General features: G+C 32.6%; 1 long non-coding RNA gene across 1 annotated transcript in view; it reads left to right on the top strand.

Annotated features, from left to right (window-relative positions):
• Positions 1-7,043, top strand: part of LOC145295834 (uncharacterized) — a 56,354-nt gene extending 49,311 nt beyond the window's left edge. Inside the window, exon 2 of the long non-coding RNA XR_013869892.1 lies at positions 4,673-7,043. This is a non-coding gene — a long non-coding RNA (uncharacterized LOC145295834). The remainder of the gene's footprint in view (positions 1-4,672) is intronic.
• The last annotated feature ends 10,058 nt before the right edge of the window (positions 7,044-17,101 follow it).

Genomic DNA, 17,101 nt, shown 5'->3' with positions numbered 1-17,101 from the left:
AGGAAAAGAATGTGAAAAAAAACGTGACGTCTTTGCTGTTGCTCCCATCATCCAATCGGAAGTGCCGAAGGTTTAAATTACGACTAGTTAATCGAAAAGAGAAGATGACTTTCGAAAATATCGGCGAAAAAGCGCTCTCTTCCCTGTAGAAAAGACCCCAGTTGAAGCTGAAGGAATTAATGTTTTTAGCCAGTTTTTCGATATTTGTTGTCCGAAGGGTCGACCTTCAAATCGATGCCAATTTCGTGAAAATCCGTCGTCTCTGTCGAAAGTTTTAGGCATACATACATACATACATACATACATACATACAAGCATGCATTTAAACAGACAGGTGAGATTTATATTATAGATCTTGTAGTTACCATTATTAATTTACAGATGATAATAGGAATTAATCAAATCTATATCTAATATATGAAGTAAAGTCAATTTTTTCACGTTTACAGTCTGTGCACATTTAAACCAATATATGTGACGAAGGAAATATTTTCCCAAAATATCATACTATACCGAACCATTAATCAGTCCCACAAATAACGGAATGCAATGTTAAAAGTATAAATAGTGTGTGTGTGTGTGTGTGTGTGTATGTGTGTGTGTGTGTATTAATAATTATTGAATTCGTATAGCTTGTTCCACTGTTATTTTTCTTATTTTGTTTCAGTTTGTGTCGTCCATTGCACCTTGCATTGTACTGCCGGCTATTAATAACATTTATATACACACTAGGCAATGCTTCAAGCAAACTTTGCTGTTTCTTTGCCATCGATAGCTCTCTTTCTACGAAATCAATATTTCATCCGAGTTCGTCATTTCTTTTCTTGTGAATTGTTACAGCGTGTTGTAAAGAATAGAATGTGATTCGGTTTTATTTCTCCCAGGAAATACTTTACCTGGGACGGAATTATTTTCGCATGGCTGCCATCTTAAAAAATTGACGTAGATCGGTATTTGTTTATTCTTTAGATTGAAAAAAATAAGACGGTGTAGTTTGAAAAAAAAAACAACAAAAAACAAAGTAAGTACACTACCGGGCAACGTCGGGTGGAAACGGCTAGTATATAATCTTACAACTGCTACAACTAAGTGACACACATTAATTAACAGGGGGCGTGCGGGAGCATTAAAGAGGCTTGCTATGACTTATTCACTGCGAAAAACTGCTCGCAGAAATGATCTACTACCTAAAGCCAAACTACGCAAACGCATTTGCGTACACGCACACGCGTGCGAAAACAGAGCTATTAAACCTGGCATACTGATATGTGACAAGAGGAGGAAAGTAGCAACCCTAGTTGACGTCAGTGTCCATAATGATGATGGCTTAAACATGATACGAGAGTGAAAAGATAAGTAAATACCCGGATTTTATGTGTGTCGTGAAAAGAAACTGGAACCCTAGCAAGATCCTCATCATTCCAGTAATTACAAGAGCAACTGGGTTCATGAATAAGAATTTCACAAACAGCTTGACGAATATACCTAGTGAACTAAGTGCAGGCGAGATCCAAACAGTTACGATTAAATGAATGGTTAGAATTCTAAAAATATATCTCGGTTTGAGTTTCTGAAATAGCGGTTAAATGCCTGGCATCCGGCAGGATTTCCCAACCTCAGCAAAAAGAAAAGATTAAGAAAATGTAATGATTGTTGGGTAGTGGAGATTTGCTGTTACTAACGTTCTGTAAACATCAGAATCGCAGAAGCTTATGCTCCTAGGACTTACCCTCTCTTTTGAAAAGGTCAATGGGTTTATTATCTGTTTCCTTATGCGGTCTTACCGCTTTTTTTTTTAATTATCTTATTTTGGGTCATAAGCTGAGTATGGGGTAGCCAAACTAGTTGCCAATAATCACCTGATTTTTTCTTGACTCCAACCGAGAGCTCTTTTCAGAATCCTCGTTGTTCCCTTACAATAAAATTGATTGCATGTCTCTTGCACTTTGTTCGCTAAGGATATTAGTTAGATAGGTCGGCAAACATAATCACTGTGATGATTGATATCTCCCTAAGATTCCAGTTTTTCTTTATATCATATATGAACATCAAACATGAGGACGTGCTGACGTGACTATACAGGTTGTTTTTGTTTCCAGTCCAGAGTACTCATTTTAGGAGGGGGGGATTTTTACCTTGAATCCGACCTTGTGTCTATCTTTGTTCTCATGGGGATGCAAGTAAGTCGAATCAACATAAATAACAGTCACTCACGCATCATTCGTTCATGAACATTCACAAATAATCGGAGCGGACGCCTGGGTCATTCGCGAAGGCTTGTTGCCACTTGTGCTTTAGTAGAAACTGTCAAACACATCTGCTGGTGCTGCAACTACAGTCAACACGCACGCACACACATACTCTCTCTCTCTCTCTCTTTCTCTCTCTCTCTCACACACACACACAGACATATACACAGTCGGGGAAAACAGATGGAGGCTAGCAGAGACTTGATGTCACTTGCGCTCTCTGCTAGAAACGTGTCGCTCACGCACGACTACTCATTCCCTACAACGATTTACATGAATGTTAAAGGCACACATACATGCACAAGTTTGCACAACTGGCGAAATTGGTTAGTATCATAATGTTCAGAATGTCATTCTCCCAGGCATTACCTATTTTGAAAGGGGTTGGTTCATTGTCAGTCGGCTGAAGCCTCCCCCACTGGGAAATGACGACGAGCCTGAACATGAAAAATGTTGCACACACACACCCACACACACACACCCACACACACACACACACACACACACACACACACAACACACACACGTGTGTGCGTGTATACATGTATTTATATATATATATGTATACACACACATATATATGTGTGTGTGTATGTATATATGCGCGTGTTTGTGTGTATACGTTTGTTTATATATATGTATATACGCTTTTTGTTTGTTTATATATATGTATATACGCGCGAGCGTGTGTATGTGTGTGTGTGTGTGTGTGTGTGTGTGTGTGTGTGTGTGTGTGTGTGTGTAAACGAAGAAAGCTGTTAGGGTTTCAGGAAGACTTTTCATTTGCCTGGTAGATCCGTCAACTATTTCTGTTGGCGCAACCACTACTAGCAACAGGCACGCAAAATCTAGGACCGAAACCATCAACCGCCAATAATATTGTAAACTTGTTGTCCCTTGATTTCGACGAGAGCAATCTTATCAAGTCAACCAGTACGAACAATAAACTAATATATTATTCAATTTTTTTGTGTGTTACGGAATATCAAGCCTAATTAAATTAAATATCTCTAAACGATGTCTATATTAAACAATTAACTGAACAGAAGATGTTATTCGATTTATTAAAACAATTGTGGGTTAATACCTTCCCCCACCTTTATTAGCGTATGTATAAATAATAGTAATAGAGTCGATAGAAGTTTATGCAGTATTGCAAGTACTATCGTTTTTTTTTTTTTTTTTTATCACGTAATTGTTATATTTTTCGGGAGGGCTTCGTCAATTTCACTGTTACGAATTAAATAATAGGGAAGACTTCACTTGGTTGGCAACTCGCCAAAGAGAACGAAAACTCCGATATAACAACAATCCGTTTTTGTTTATTGCGGTGTCGTTGTGCCCAGTCGCCCTACCGTGAATATCTCCTTGCCAATGGGTTTAAGCACTACCGGTTCAAGAGAAGCGCGGTTAATGATTGCGTAGCTTTCGTTTTAGTATAAACTCCCCGCGCGAACATTTTTGCAGTGGATATCCATTGTTTCTTACTGCTCAATGAAAGCAATCAACTATGTTCGACACAATATTTATCAACAATAGTAGTAGTAGTAGTAGTAGTAGTAGTAATAGTATGTTTTTTATTAGTATTGTTATTCACGCATATCGTTGTGACCGCTACTGGACCATGGTTACTTCTAGTGACGAATATTTCGGTAAAAATTTAGCAATTATTAGTAATAAATGTGATGCCTTATTCTAGCCTGGTGAACATCGTCGTCATCGCCGATGTGCTTATTACCTCGCAATAAACCAACGACTTGTACTGCTATTACACTCTTCGTACAACTCGCGTTGAACGGCTCCACCATCCGTTTTACTATAAAGCCAACAATAGCAACTACTGTGACAATTACTGGAATCGCTTCGACCCCTCATAAAAACAAAAACAAACAAAAACATCGTTATTAATTAACAAGATAACGACTTAAACAACGTCAACTTGTTTCAATAATTTCACAATAACATTCTTATATATATATATATATATATATATATATATATATATATATATATATATATATATATATATATATATGTATGTATGTATGTATGTATGTATGTATAAATATCGTTAAAGTTTTTTTTAACTCGTTACATTTGACCAAGCTGCAGAAAAATTGTTAAAACTCCATTTTAGTTTCGAAAAGAAATTGTAGCAATATTTTAGTCGATTGAGTACGTTTTTTGTTTGTTTGTTTTTTTGTTTGTTTTTTTTTTTTGTTTTTTAATAATATAACCATGCAATTCTAATTCTTTATAATTTTGAATATTTAATTGACATTTTTCTGTGATTTATATATTTTTTTATTACTTTTGATTTATTATTATTATTATTATTATTATTATTATTATTATTATTATTATTATTATTATTATTATTATTATTGTTGTTGTCGTTTTTATTATTATTATTATTTTATTAGGCAGATGGTTACCAGTCGGATCTTCTAAATCTCATAATCTACGATTTTTTCAACCAACAACAAGGAATTAACCATTTCTGTCTAAAATGGTGCATCGGATATTGTCGTATCTTCATCATAAACGTCCTTTTCTTCCAGACTTCCTCGACGATATTTTTTCAAAGAATTTATTTGAAATTTTACACTTCGGATAATTTTCTTAAATAATTTTTAAATACCCATTGAAAGAATATAATAATTAAAAAAGGAACAATATTTTCAAAAAAAAAATATAAAAACCGCGAGTGTTTCTATTATTATCGGAATATTAACGAGTCTTGCACTTTTTGGATATTTTTTACATTTAAATTATATAAAGGATCTGGATTTTTTTTTTTTTCTCGTTGGATTTTACAATTAAATCCATTCATTCCACCTTTTTTTTATTTCATTCATGACTCACAGCATATCAGCCAATCAACGCAAAATTTCACAGTCGACAAGAGTGTTTTGTCATAGGGAGAAATACGAGAAAAACACCGGCGTTCGCGCAGGAAATCATCTTCATCTATTATACCAAGACGGAATCATCACGCCTTATCTGTCTACACAGAAAACAACGCATATCTTTTGCTATTTCTAATTCCCATCGTCACAACGGATGTATACATTTTTTTACGATGGAGAAAGGAAAACGATACACTAACGTGGACGGAAATTTCCGGCTTGCGTGCGTTTTTTACCAAACCTAAAGTCGAAACCGTCGCGCACAAACAAAGGAGCGGTATAAGATGTGCAATCCACTCGGAGCATAAATAATTGAACATATATACAAAAACAAAAAGGATTCATTTTTAATTCCAACGTAAAAAAAATGGATTATATACGAGATTAAATTTTACGAAAGGAAAAAAATAAAGTCAGAAAACAGAAGGTAATTTTAATCCGTTTTATAAAGAGAAAAATAAAATAAATAATAGTTTTAAAAATAAATTATTTAAAAAAAAAACGGATAAAAAAAAGAATGCTAACAAGACAATTGTCGTTCTGTCAAAAAACGTACAAAGGTTTTTCTTACATAATGTCGCGACAGCGGCTTATTAAAAAGCGAGAACGCCAAAAGTCCACGCTATATCTAACGAAAAAAAAATCATTTCGCTCGGAATCGACATCTCTTGGATATTAATGACAGCAGTTTTTTAAACCTCGTTTTTATCTATAAAATTATAATACCTTTATGCGCGCGTCTTCTTATGTAGGTTAGATCGTTTCCACAGAAAATCCCATCATATAAAACACGCAATCACCAACAAACAAACAAACACAAGTACCTGCATTTTTTTTTAATTCTTCAATATTGCCGGCCCGGCGGCCCACGTGGTACAAACAGTTTACAGTCGAGGAAAATAATAACAATAATAATTCAAATAGGTTGAGAGAATAATGAAATTAAAGTAACAAACCTATATAGTATTAATGTATTTATAAACATCTGACGTGATTAAATTTTATACGTTTGTAAAGAAACGACCGTTTTAATTTTTTTTTAATTTCATTAAATTTTTATCAAAAGATTCGTAGTATTACCTTTAATTATAAATTTAAATTAGATCTTATTGTTTGCTTTTCAAAGTTAGCGTATTTTCTTTCTTTGTGCATATTTTTTAAAAAATTACTAAACAAATGTTTATTAGTTTAAACTACTGTCATTTTTGTTTGTGTGTGTTGACTAAACGATAGCGTCCATATATTAGGGGGCGGTTTCCTTGTTTTTATTTGAATTAATTAAGTACCTAATACAGGAAACTATTAATTATTATTTAATATTATTCGATTTAGTTTAAGGTATTTTAATTAAGTTATTATAACTAAAATGAATTTTTATTAAAAAATAATTTTATATTTGTTAATGAATAGAAATCACTTACAGACAAGGAATAAAGACTAGCTTAAAGCAAGTAACCTGCGAACTTTAAATACCTGACGGGGACGGACTACGTCGGATATACATAAACGGTGTCGGCACAAAGCGACTACCGCTTAGTGCTTGTGTCGCGAGGTTTACACACACACACATACACACACACACACACACACACACACATATATATATATATATATATATATATATATATATATATATATATATAATAAGGCGGCGAGTATCATTTATCTTTTTTTACTAAAATATCACCAGGCATCCATCCAGCTCGACGTCCCCGGATCCTTCTCCATTCCATCCGTCTCTCCATATCCGACGATCTATCCATCCAATTCGATTCTTTCTTTAATGGACACACTACTTCTTGCAAGTCGTACCTAATTTGTCCGCCAGCCCTTCCTTTCAATCTTTTCTTTTCAATATATAAAGATATATATATATATATATATATATACAAACACAACACATACAGATCTATAATTTTATATTATATTATATTATTTATTTATTATCGCGGTGTTTTCCTTCTATTACTCTTTATTTTAACTACTATTTATATTCTCCGTAGTATTCCAAAATACCTATCTAAATTCGCTAATGTCTCAAACACACCTCGTGCACAGTGTAAGTACCTAACTGTAACAACGGTACTACCCAGCATAATATATATTTGCAAGCACCTCCTGCGTTACGTATAAACAGACATCAATACACACCACAGACTGAGTCACACGAATACCCATTAAAAATCACACAACCCTACACACACTTTACAAATATATATCTGCGTATTTGGCTACGAGTACAGCATGCATCTCCAAACAGAAACACCGATTGTGCAGAAAATCTACGAAAACGTACCTCCTTAAATTCAACAAATAGCAACACTAATACAATTAAACACGCAGTAAAACACATATACATACAATATTCACTAGTATATACGGTAAGGTATATATTGTATGTGTGTGTATATGTATATATATATATGTATTTATATAATATGTATATATATACACACACATAAATAGATAAGGGTATATTTATATACAAATGCATATAGAAGTAAATAGAATAGATCTATAGGTTAGATTTATATACGTATACATTTAGACCATAGTATTTCTAAATTGGATAGATCTAGTAGCTAGTTAGCTCGACGTTTTGAAACAAAACCGCGCCAATGTTAGGTCATGAAGAAGCAGAACGTAAGAACTTTGTCGTTAATTGTCTGCACCTTTACCTACTTGCTGGTCGGTGCGGCTGTTTTTGATGCTCTCGAGTCCGAGTTCGAAAGCGAAATGAAACGCAATCTGCAAAACGAGGAATCGAAACTCATGTCTAAATACAACATCTCGCGGGAGGACTTCGACGTGCTTACCAGAAACGTCATCAAGTCCGTACCGCTCAAAGCTGGGATACAGTGGAAATTCGCTGGAGCTTTTTATTTTGCTACTACGGTCATTACAACGATAGGTAAGTAAAAAAAAATAATTCTAACAACCAAGGCTTTGTTAGTTATGTTATTTTGTTTATTTTCTTGTTTAAAAGTAACATTAACCCTTTATGACCTGAATTATGATATAGACGATTATTAATTAGTTATTGTTAATTTTACTTAGTTTAAAGGGTAATGATACTATGATTGTCTTCAAGCTGAAAAAAGTATACTTCAATAATATATATAAATATATATATATATGTATATATATATAGTAGTAAGTTATAAAATATATATGGCGATTAAGCTACACTGAATATTCCACATTTCATCCACTCTAAGACTCTTCAGGCTTATGCCCTAGTGTCCTAGAATGGATGAAACGCGGAATATTCAGTGTAGCTTAATCGTCATATATATTTTATAACTTATTAACTAGCTCTACCTACGTATTGAGCACTTTTGAAGTAAATACTTAAAGTTTGCGCATAAATTTATGCTTTCGTATATTAATTTTATGTGAGTAAATGAAGTATATATATATATATATATATATATATATATATATATATACACATACAGAACTAATACGTACAAGGCGTGTTTGAATCAACTTCCACTTTATTAATGCCATTATATTCATTTATTTACGAATGAAACCAGGTCATAAAGGGTTACTGTTTTAAAAAGTTCAAATCATATCTACTAACCTTTTTCTATTACAGGTTCGTTTTTATATACTCTCAATGTTTTGTGATGTGCTTATTTAATCAGTGCAACCATCCACACCCTTAAAAATTATATCTGCCGAAAAATGCAATTGAGGTGTAAAGGTTTCGAATAATGCAAAACTCACCCACCCTCGTCATTTTACAATCGGGCGTCTAAATGCTAACGTTATTATTTAGAAACCCATAATTACTAGAGGAGAGAAAGCTTTGTTAACTCTTCTAAACGTTCCCCACAATTGAGAACACAAACACAAGTATGAGATGTGTATTTGTTTTTATTTTTGTTGTTTAAATAAAAAACCTAAAACTTTCTTGCTGCAGTTTTATTTCTATAAAATGTGAACGATTAACGACATCACTCCAACTACCAGAATGAAAAAAAGAAAACTGGATTTATAATAGGAACACCAAAACAAGTAGAATATTTTCAGCATTTTATTGTTAATGTTATAAAACATTAAGTATTTCAATCACAACCACTGCAAGACGTTTATTTCGGTATAAAGTTCTGTATTTTTTATTGGTTTAAATTATTTTAACTGTATTTAGTTTTATCAAGTATTGCCTAAAAAAATTGTAAATTTGAGCTTACATATATAATATCACACACACACGCGCGCACAAACACATACACACACACAAACACACACATGGATTAATGCGTGTGTTTGTGTGTGTGTTTTTATGTTTACGTGTGCACGTGCATAGATATTTGATTCGTCTTCTTCGTTGTCTGTAAATATTCTTCCAGTTTCAACATTGTATTTTGTTGAAGATAACAGTCCGTTATGGAAATCTCTTTGTAAAAAGCATTTTGTGTTCCAACGTCAAAATATTGCTGACCTATTTTAACCCGACGGTTAAACTCCCGAGAATTGCAACATGCGCGCATGACTGAAATTCAGTTGTTGTCTGCAGTCCAACTATATTTGATAGCAATAAATGTCACTTTACACCTGATTATTTTATTCATGAATGTTCAACATGCTTTGCTTTATCGCCATTCAAATAGATGGAGCGGCACTTTGGTAATAGTCCGATCAGTAGGAAACGTGATACTGAATAGGCTTATAAACATCGAACCATAAATCCCAACAATCATTCAGACTTTTCGTGAAGCATCACATTCCACCCAAGGGCAGCGCTAAGAAAGGGGGGGGGCGTGAAACAATTCTACATGTTGTATCCAGACGTTTTACCACCAAAAGGAAAAAAAAACAAAGACTGTTGAACATTGAGCACTAAACTTTGTTGGACGAGTTGGGAATAAACTGAAGTTTAGTTGTGCCAAATATCGTTAGATTACCGAACAAAAGATGAATTTGATTATCGATTTCCTAAATGGCTCTGGTGCTGCTTGATCAGGCTGTTTGAGGATGTTGGCTTCCTGACCTAAAATGCACAAAGCATGAATGTTTCTCTTTTGACTTTGCAAATCTCAATCATGCTTTTCAATGTTACAAACAGAAATCAACAAATGTCATCTATGAAACAAGCTAAGCACACGTCATGAATAAATATTTGGAAATATAAAAAAGTTGAAGCAAATTTTCTTTTCACCAAATTTTCTTTTCCCAAAATTAAATTATAAATCATCTGAAAAGAGTTGTTATAGCGAAAAAATAGTTAACTATATGTGATCATTCCATAAGAAAACCGAAAAACTAATAGGAAATTAATTAAAATGAATGTTTAAAAGAATATGTAGATGAATGCAAATCCACGATCCATATATAACAGTTGTATTTTCTTTTCAGATAAATGAATAAAGTGTTTTTTTAATATATCAATGAAAAAAAAACAGATTTATAGGAGTGTATATATATATATATATATATATATGTATGTGTGTGTGTGTCTGTGTCTGTGTCTGTGTATGTGTGTATATATACGTGTTTATATGTATACGTGTATATATATTGTATATATATATGTGTGCGTGTATATATATACATATGTGTATATATACATATGTGTATATATGTTTGTGTATATATATATACATATGTGTATATATATGTTTGTGTATATATATATATACATATGTATGTGTATATATATGTTTGTGTATATATATATGTTTGTGTATATATATATGTGTGTACATATATATGTTTGTGTATATATATGTGTGTGTATATATATGTTTGTGTATATATATGTTTGTGTATATATATGTGTATATATATGTGTGTGTATATATATGTGTATATATATGTGTGTGTATATATATGTATATATATAATGTGTGTATACACGTATAGATTTTTTTAACTGTAGTGTATATGTATATATATATATATAAATTTGAAAATTTAAGAAGAATTGATTCTAACATGGCTGACATGTTTGTAAGGTTAGCGTTATAATTTTTCACATCTACATTAACACCAAATTAGTGCAATGGTTTGTTTCTCCTGTAAAAAGGTTTCTGCATTTTTCTAGTTTTTAAGAAAAGTTTTTTCTCGTTGAAAATGTGATTTCTATCTGAACAACACATGAATGTTGAAATTTGTGTCTTGATTGTTAAATAGAATGAAATTAAAATAAGAGAGTAAATAAATGAGCATTTTTGTTTGCTATTGTGCATGCTACCTGCATTGATTAGTAATAAGCAAACAGGGTTAGTTGGAACTTTCTCAAAAGGGGATAGTTGTAACGTTTCAACAAAACAGACTATTTTCAAACTTACATCCATCGTGGGTATCACCAGTATTCTACTTGATATGTTAAAATATAGTGGGACAAGGAATCGTATATCACATTAAGCACAACATGGGATTAAAAATAGAAATTAATCGAATGAAACATATTCATAGCCAAATCACTTTAACGACACAATTAAAATTAAAAATTGAATTGAATTATTATGTTCTAAAGTTAAATATCAGTTAAAGAATAGTCTAACATGATCAAACATGCGTCATTATGAAACATCTAGTCAGAGTGTCGCAAAAGGAATTTTTCACAGGAAGCTGCAAAATACTGCGAAAGATTATTTGGTTGAATGTGTTGCGCATAGCTGTGGCTTTGGATCAAAACATGTTTTAGTTAGCGAATCTTTGTCCAATTTGAGAGTTTTTAATAAGTTGCAGAAACGTATCTGTAATTTAATAGACCCCACCATTTCTTCTTCTCTGAGACTTCTCTCACAAACGGTGTGTTGCTAGTCTCAGTGTTTTTGTTTTTTTTATAAATAGTATGTGTTCTTCAGAATTGCCTGATCTTTTCCCTGTTTTTGTTTCATCTCGCTTGATTCGTTCTTGTGGTCTTCCATGAATTCGTTGTTTTGATATCCTACTATAATACAGTTTCTTGTTCCAGCATTTTATTTCCAAGAACTGCAGCTGTATAGCTCAATTTTCCCGCCCACTGTTTACCTCGTACATATAAACTTGGTCTTTTGTAGATTAAGTTTAATAGATATGTCCTGTCTTTACAATAAACATTTTTTCGTTTTTCTTGGCTCCTTCCCGCCATTCTTTTTTTTTTTTTTTCATATGAACAGATTAACAGAGGACGATTTTATAAATATTGTTCTAACAAGCCTTTTCTATCGAATATACAAATATCTTACAATGTTAACGCTAACTGCCCACGCTCGTATTATAATAGATTCGCCGTCCCAGCACGTTGCAGGATAAAGAGCAAGGAAATAGAAAACATGGAGCTTGCCAAAGAACAGAAGGGAATATGGAACATGAACCAGATTACTGAAATAACAATAATAGAAAGAGTACTAGCAACAGTTTCGAAAAATTAACTAAATAAAGAAATTAGGAGAAATGTGATCAAAGGTGTTAAGTACAGCATTGATGAACACAGCTAAAATCTAAGTATATGTCTATAAATATGGGATGCTTTGTCTATTGATATTCATATTAAAAACCTTTTTTTTTTCTATGTATTTAAAAAGAAAATACAACTGTGTTATATATGGGTCGTGGAATTTCATTCATTAGCGAAAGATCCAGCTAATTTGCATATTCATTTTAATTAATTCCCTATTAATTTTTTTTGGGGGGGGGTCTTATGGGATGGTCATCTTTAGTTTGCTATTACGTGTAATTAGATTCATGCAGATACTCTTCATGATTTATACTTGTGAAATATTTGCGTAAAAAGGTTATAATAAACATAAACCTATTTCTATATATATTTATGTATTTGTATATATATTCGTTTAAACAAATTTGCCTACAAAACTCCTGTCAGTATTTGGTCTACAGACATAGAAACTTCATATATAGGGTATTCGAACTTTTAGTGAGTACATAATATTAATAATGATAATAATAACATTTTATTTAAAAAAAAAAAAAACTGTGAATGGTAAAGGAGGATGGAAAGATGAGGAGAGCGAGCACTAACTAAACCTCATCTGAAAGAGTGTAAGCAGTGCAAAAGCGACCGTGAGGAATCTTGCTTCCACTGAAATTTCAGTGAAGACCAACGATTGTTGCTAACGAGAAATCAATGGCAGGCGACTGCTGCGATAACGCAGTCATTTGCAAAGGCTAGCTACAGAGTTGGAGCATACTGGAAATCTAGGGAAACTTGAGGTCACCTAGACTTCAGGGTACACCATCATTGCTGTTAGTGAGTAATCTCTGATTATGGCCTGTGTGAGAATTCCTAGTAACTACTACTACTACTACTACTACTACTACTAATAATAATAATAATAATAATAATAATAATAATAATAATCTCCTGCGCCATTTTTTACGCCTTACTTTATTTATTTATTTTGTGTGTGTTTGTGTCACGATAAACTGACGCCACATCAAATAATTAAGGAGAGCCAAAGAGGATTGAAGGACCGAGGAGAGAAAGCACTAGCTAGACCTCCGCTGGATGAGTGCAAAGTGGACTGGGATCTTGGTTACCCAAATTTCAGTGAACACCAATAGTCGCTGTCAATGAGAAATCAATGGTCAGCGGCTGTAGCGATGACACAAATTCATCTGCAATATACATATACATACAATTATATCTATATACATTTACATATATACACCCCCCCACACACACATATATATATATATATATATATATATATATATATATATATATATATAGTTTGAAACTGAATCGGAAGAATGTACTAACACTTAGTACAATACGCCTGTGACGGAGCAGTTTCCTAAACGTCTACTACCTCGAATACCGCGGATAATGATTACTAAACAGCACATAATTATAAAATACTATATAAACTATATTATACTCTTACAAACGTTGTGTAGTACTCTAATTATTTCTTTATACGTATTATAATGGACACGCATTATTACACACACACATTAATATATATATATATGTATACATATATATATATATATATATATATATATATATATATATATATATATATATATATATATATAAAGGAACAAAGCGAGTTATGCGTTCATCGACGTTTCGTTTTATTTCGAGATTTCGAAATACTCGGTTTGTTCCTTTTTATTTTCTCTATTTCGTCGGAATACTATTTTCATTATATATATATATATATATATATATATATATATATATATATATATATATATACGCACATATGGAAGTGTTTAGCGAATAAAAATTATGAATTTCTTGAGATGTGAAAAAAATGCAATAATTTCCTGGAAAACATAAAAGAAAGTAAAACATGGATGAATTTTATATTTCGAACGTTGATCCGTCTTTTATTAGAAAATGTAGATATTTTAATTTTTTAAAAATTGAATGAATATACCATTTTTACAATAAAAATATACGTTTTTTTTTTTACGCAATTTTAAATAGGCTTCGATAGAAATTCTTTCATGCGTATGTCGACTCGACTTTAAATTTTTCGCTTGAACGATGAAGACAATTTTTCTCCTTTAGTTAAGAACCAGTCTTCAATGTACATGCGTTTGCCATTGTCTTATGAATTGGAAATCACAAACGATGTTTGTAGGTTTTGACAGTATTTTTTTTAACTAAATCGTTGTATTTCTACAAGCTACATTAAACAGAAATCAATACTTCTTAAAACTACCTACATTAGCGTTTAGACCTTATTTTCGTATGGTTCGTTTTTATATATATTTTGACATTTGTTGTCATGAATTTGGTGTTTATTATTATTATTATTAAGATGCATTTCATATTATCTTCGCATGTTTGGTTGGGTTGTTTAGCAATTTAGGAGAGTGTTTTTTTGTCGAATTTTGTAGTATATTTCATTAATAGTAGGGTCGTTAAAGGTATTCGAGGTTATCAGGAGTGCTCAATAAAATACCAGTAGGATATATTTTATCAATATAAACAAATTAACATGGTTCCGACACTGGACATGCTAATGTTTTTGAGGACTGGTTTCTTCTGTGGAAACCAACCATTTATTATGTCACCGGGCAAGGGCTTCTGTTTTTAACCGAAACATTAGCATGACCAGTGTTTGTTTATAATATATATATATATATATATATATATATATATATATATATAATATATATATATATATATATATATATATATATATATATATATATATATATATATATTATATATATATATGGTGATTGTCACTTCTTGGCAGAAGAAGACCATCTTTCCCTTGCTTTATTGTTGATTACTCATTCATTTTCATGTATTTTTGAAATATATATATATATATATATATATATATATATATATATATATCCTTAACAAGGCAAGTGTCACTTTGAAGTAGGGGGCTACTATCAGGACAATTTGCAGGGGCATTATGAAGGGAGATGAGTAGAAAGATGTTTGTTCACACTACACTTGAACTTCTGCATATCAGTACAGTTGGGAAAGCAGTATCCCGGAAGGGAGTTCCAAAAACTTGCAGTTCTGGGAAAGAAACTATTGGAGTAAAAGGCTTTCTTACACCTAGGGATCTCTACTGTAAAGGGGTGGGACTTAGTTGCTTGTCGGGTTTGTCGGGGGTAATCACGTCGAGGAGGTACAAGTGCTTGCAGTCCGTCAGAGCAGCCACTATTAAAGTATTTGTAGAACAGGCAGAGGGATGCAACATTTCGTCGATGGGACAGAGACTGAAGCTTAGATGACAGTTCAAGAGCTATCAGGTTGGCGACTCTCTTTTGAACTCTGTCCATGAGTGAGAGACAAGCAGCAGATGCACCAGCCCAAATGTGACAGCAATACTCCATACATGGGTGAATGGTGGCCTTATAGAGGTACAGAATACTTTCAGGCGTAAGTAATTTTCTGGCACGATAGAGAGAGCCCACCTTTTTTGCAGCAGCCTTGACAATTCTCTGGCAACACACACACACACACACACACACACACACACACACACACACACACACACACACACACACACACACACATTAGTTCGTTTTGTTTATCCTGAGTGTTGCAAATGGTAAGAATGTTTGCACGAGATTAAGAATGCTTGTGTGTCATTAAAGTGCTCGTTTTCGTCTGTCTTGGCCAAAGGCACGAGAGTTGGGGATATTGAGTATACGTTAATGGGATTCGTTCGTCTGGATGGAAAAAATTCTATCTAGCTTTTAGCTACTCGTTTCGTCGTTTTATAGGCGTTTCTAAATTCTTATTACTTTGACATAGATTTGTTACTTTTAAAGATTTGAAACGATTTTCACTGGTTTAAAATGTTTTGACTTAACAAGTTCTTAGTAAAACTAACTTGATTGTGGAAACGAAGAGAACATATAGAAATAAGTAGTTTGAGTCATTTACTTTTTAAAGTTCATAGGAATCAGTCACTGTACACATTCTTATCCTCCTTTCGAATAGACTGGAGAAAGATTAAGGGTCAGGTCTGTGTTTGATGAAAGTGTTTCCGCGGTAGGCACTGTATTATAACTTTACACCCCGATGTTTGCAGTCCACGTCGTTAAAAACTTAGCCACCATCACTACGTTACCCGTTATTAAGCTCATTTTATTTTAGAGCATGATAATATATATATATATATATATATATATATATATATATATATATATATATATATATATATATATATATATATATATATATATTCTTTTAACTTTCTTGAAGTTTTGCATTTGGATTTTACCGTCACTGGATTTTTTATCTTCCACCAGACTATCCATTCATGTGTAATCACCTTTTTTTTACCATATTCCCTCTGCTTAACTTATTTTGTTTTCAAGTAAGATCTTTGACTTACTTGTTGTTTCATCAAATACTTCTGCATGCAAAATCCGATCCCGCATTTTGCTAATTCCTACCCTCTGATGAGAAGGAGAGTATTTCTTCGAAACTCCGCGGATTAAGGACTATCAATTTATCTAGTGTTTCCTTTTCAGATTAAATATGTTTTTAACTCA

The sequence above is a fragment of the Euprymna scolopes genome, chromosome 16 (assembly GCF_053919585.1).
Source record: "Euprymna scolopes isolate OS-2025 chromosome 16, ASM5391958v1, whole genome shotgun sequence".
Lineage (NCBI taxonomy): Eukaryota > Metazoa > Mollusca > Cephalopoda > Sepiida > Sepiolidae > Euprymna > Euprymna scolopes.
This window is presented reverse-complemented; position numbering and strand designations above follow the sequence as displayed.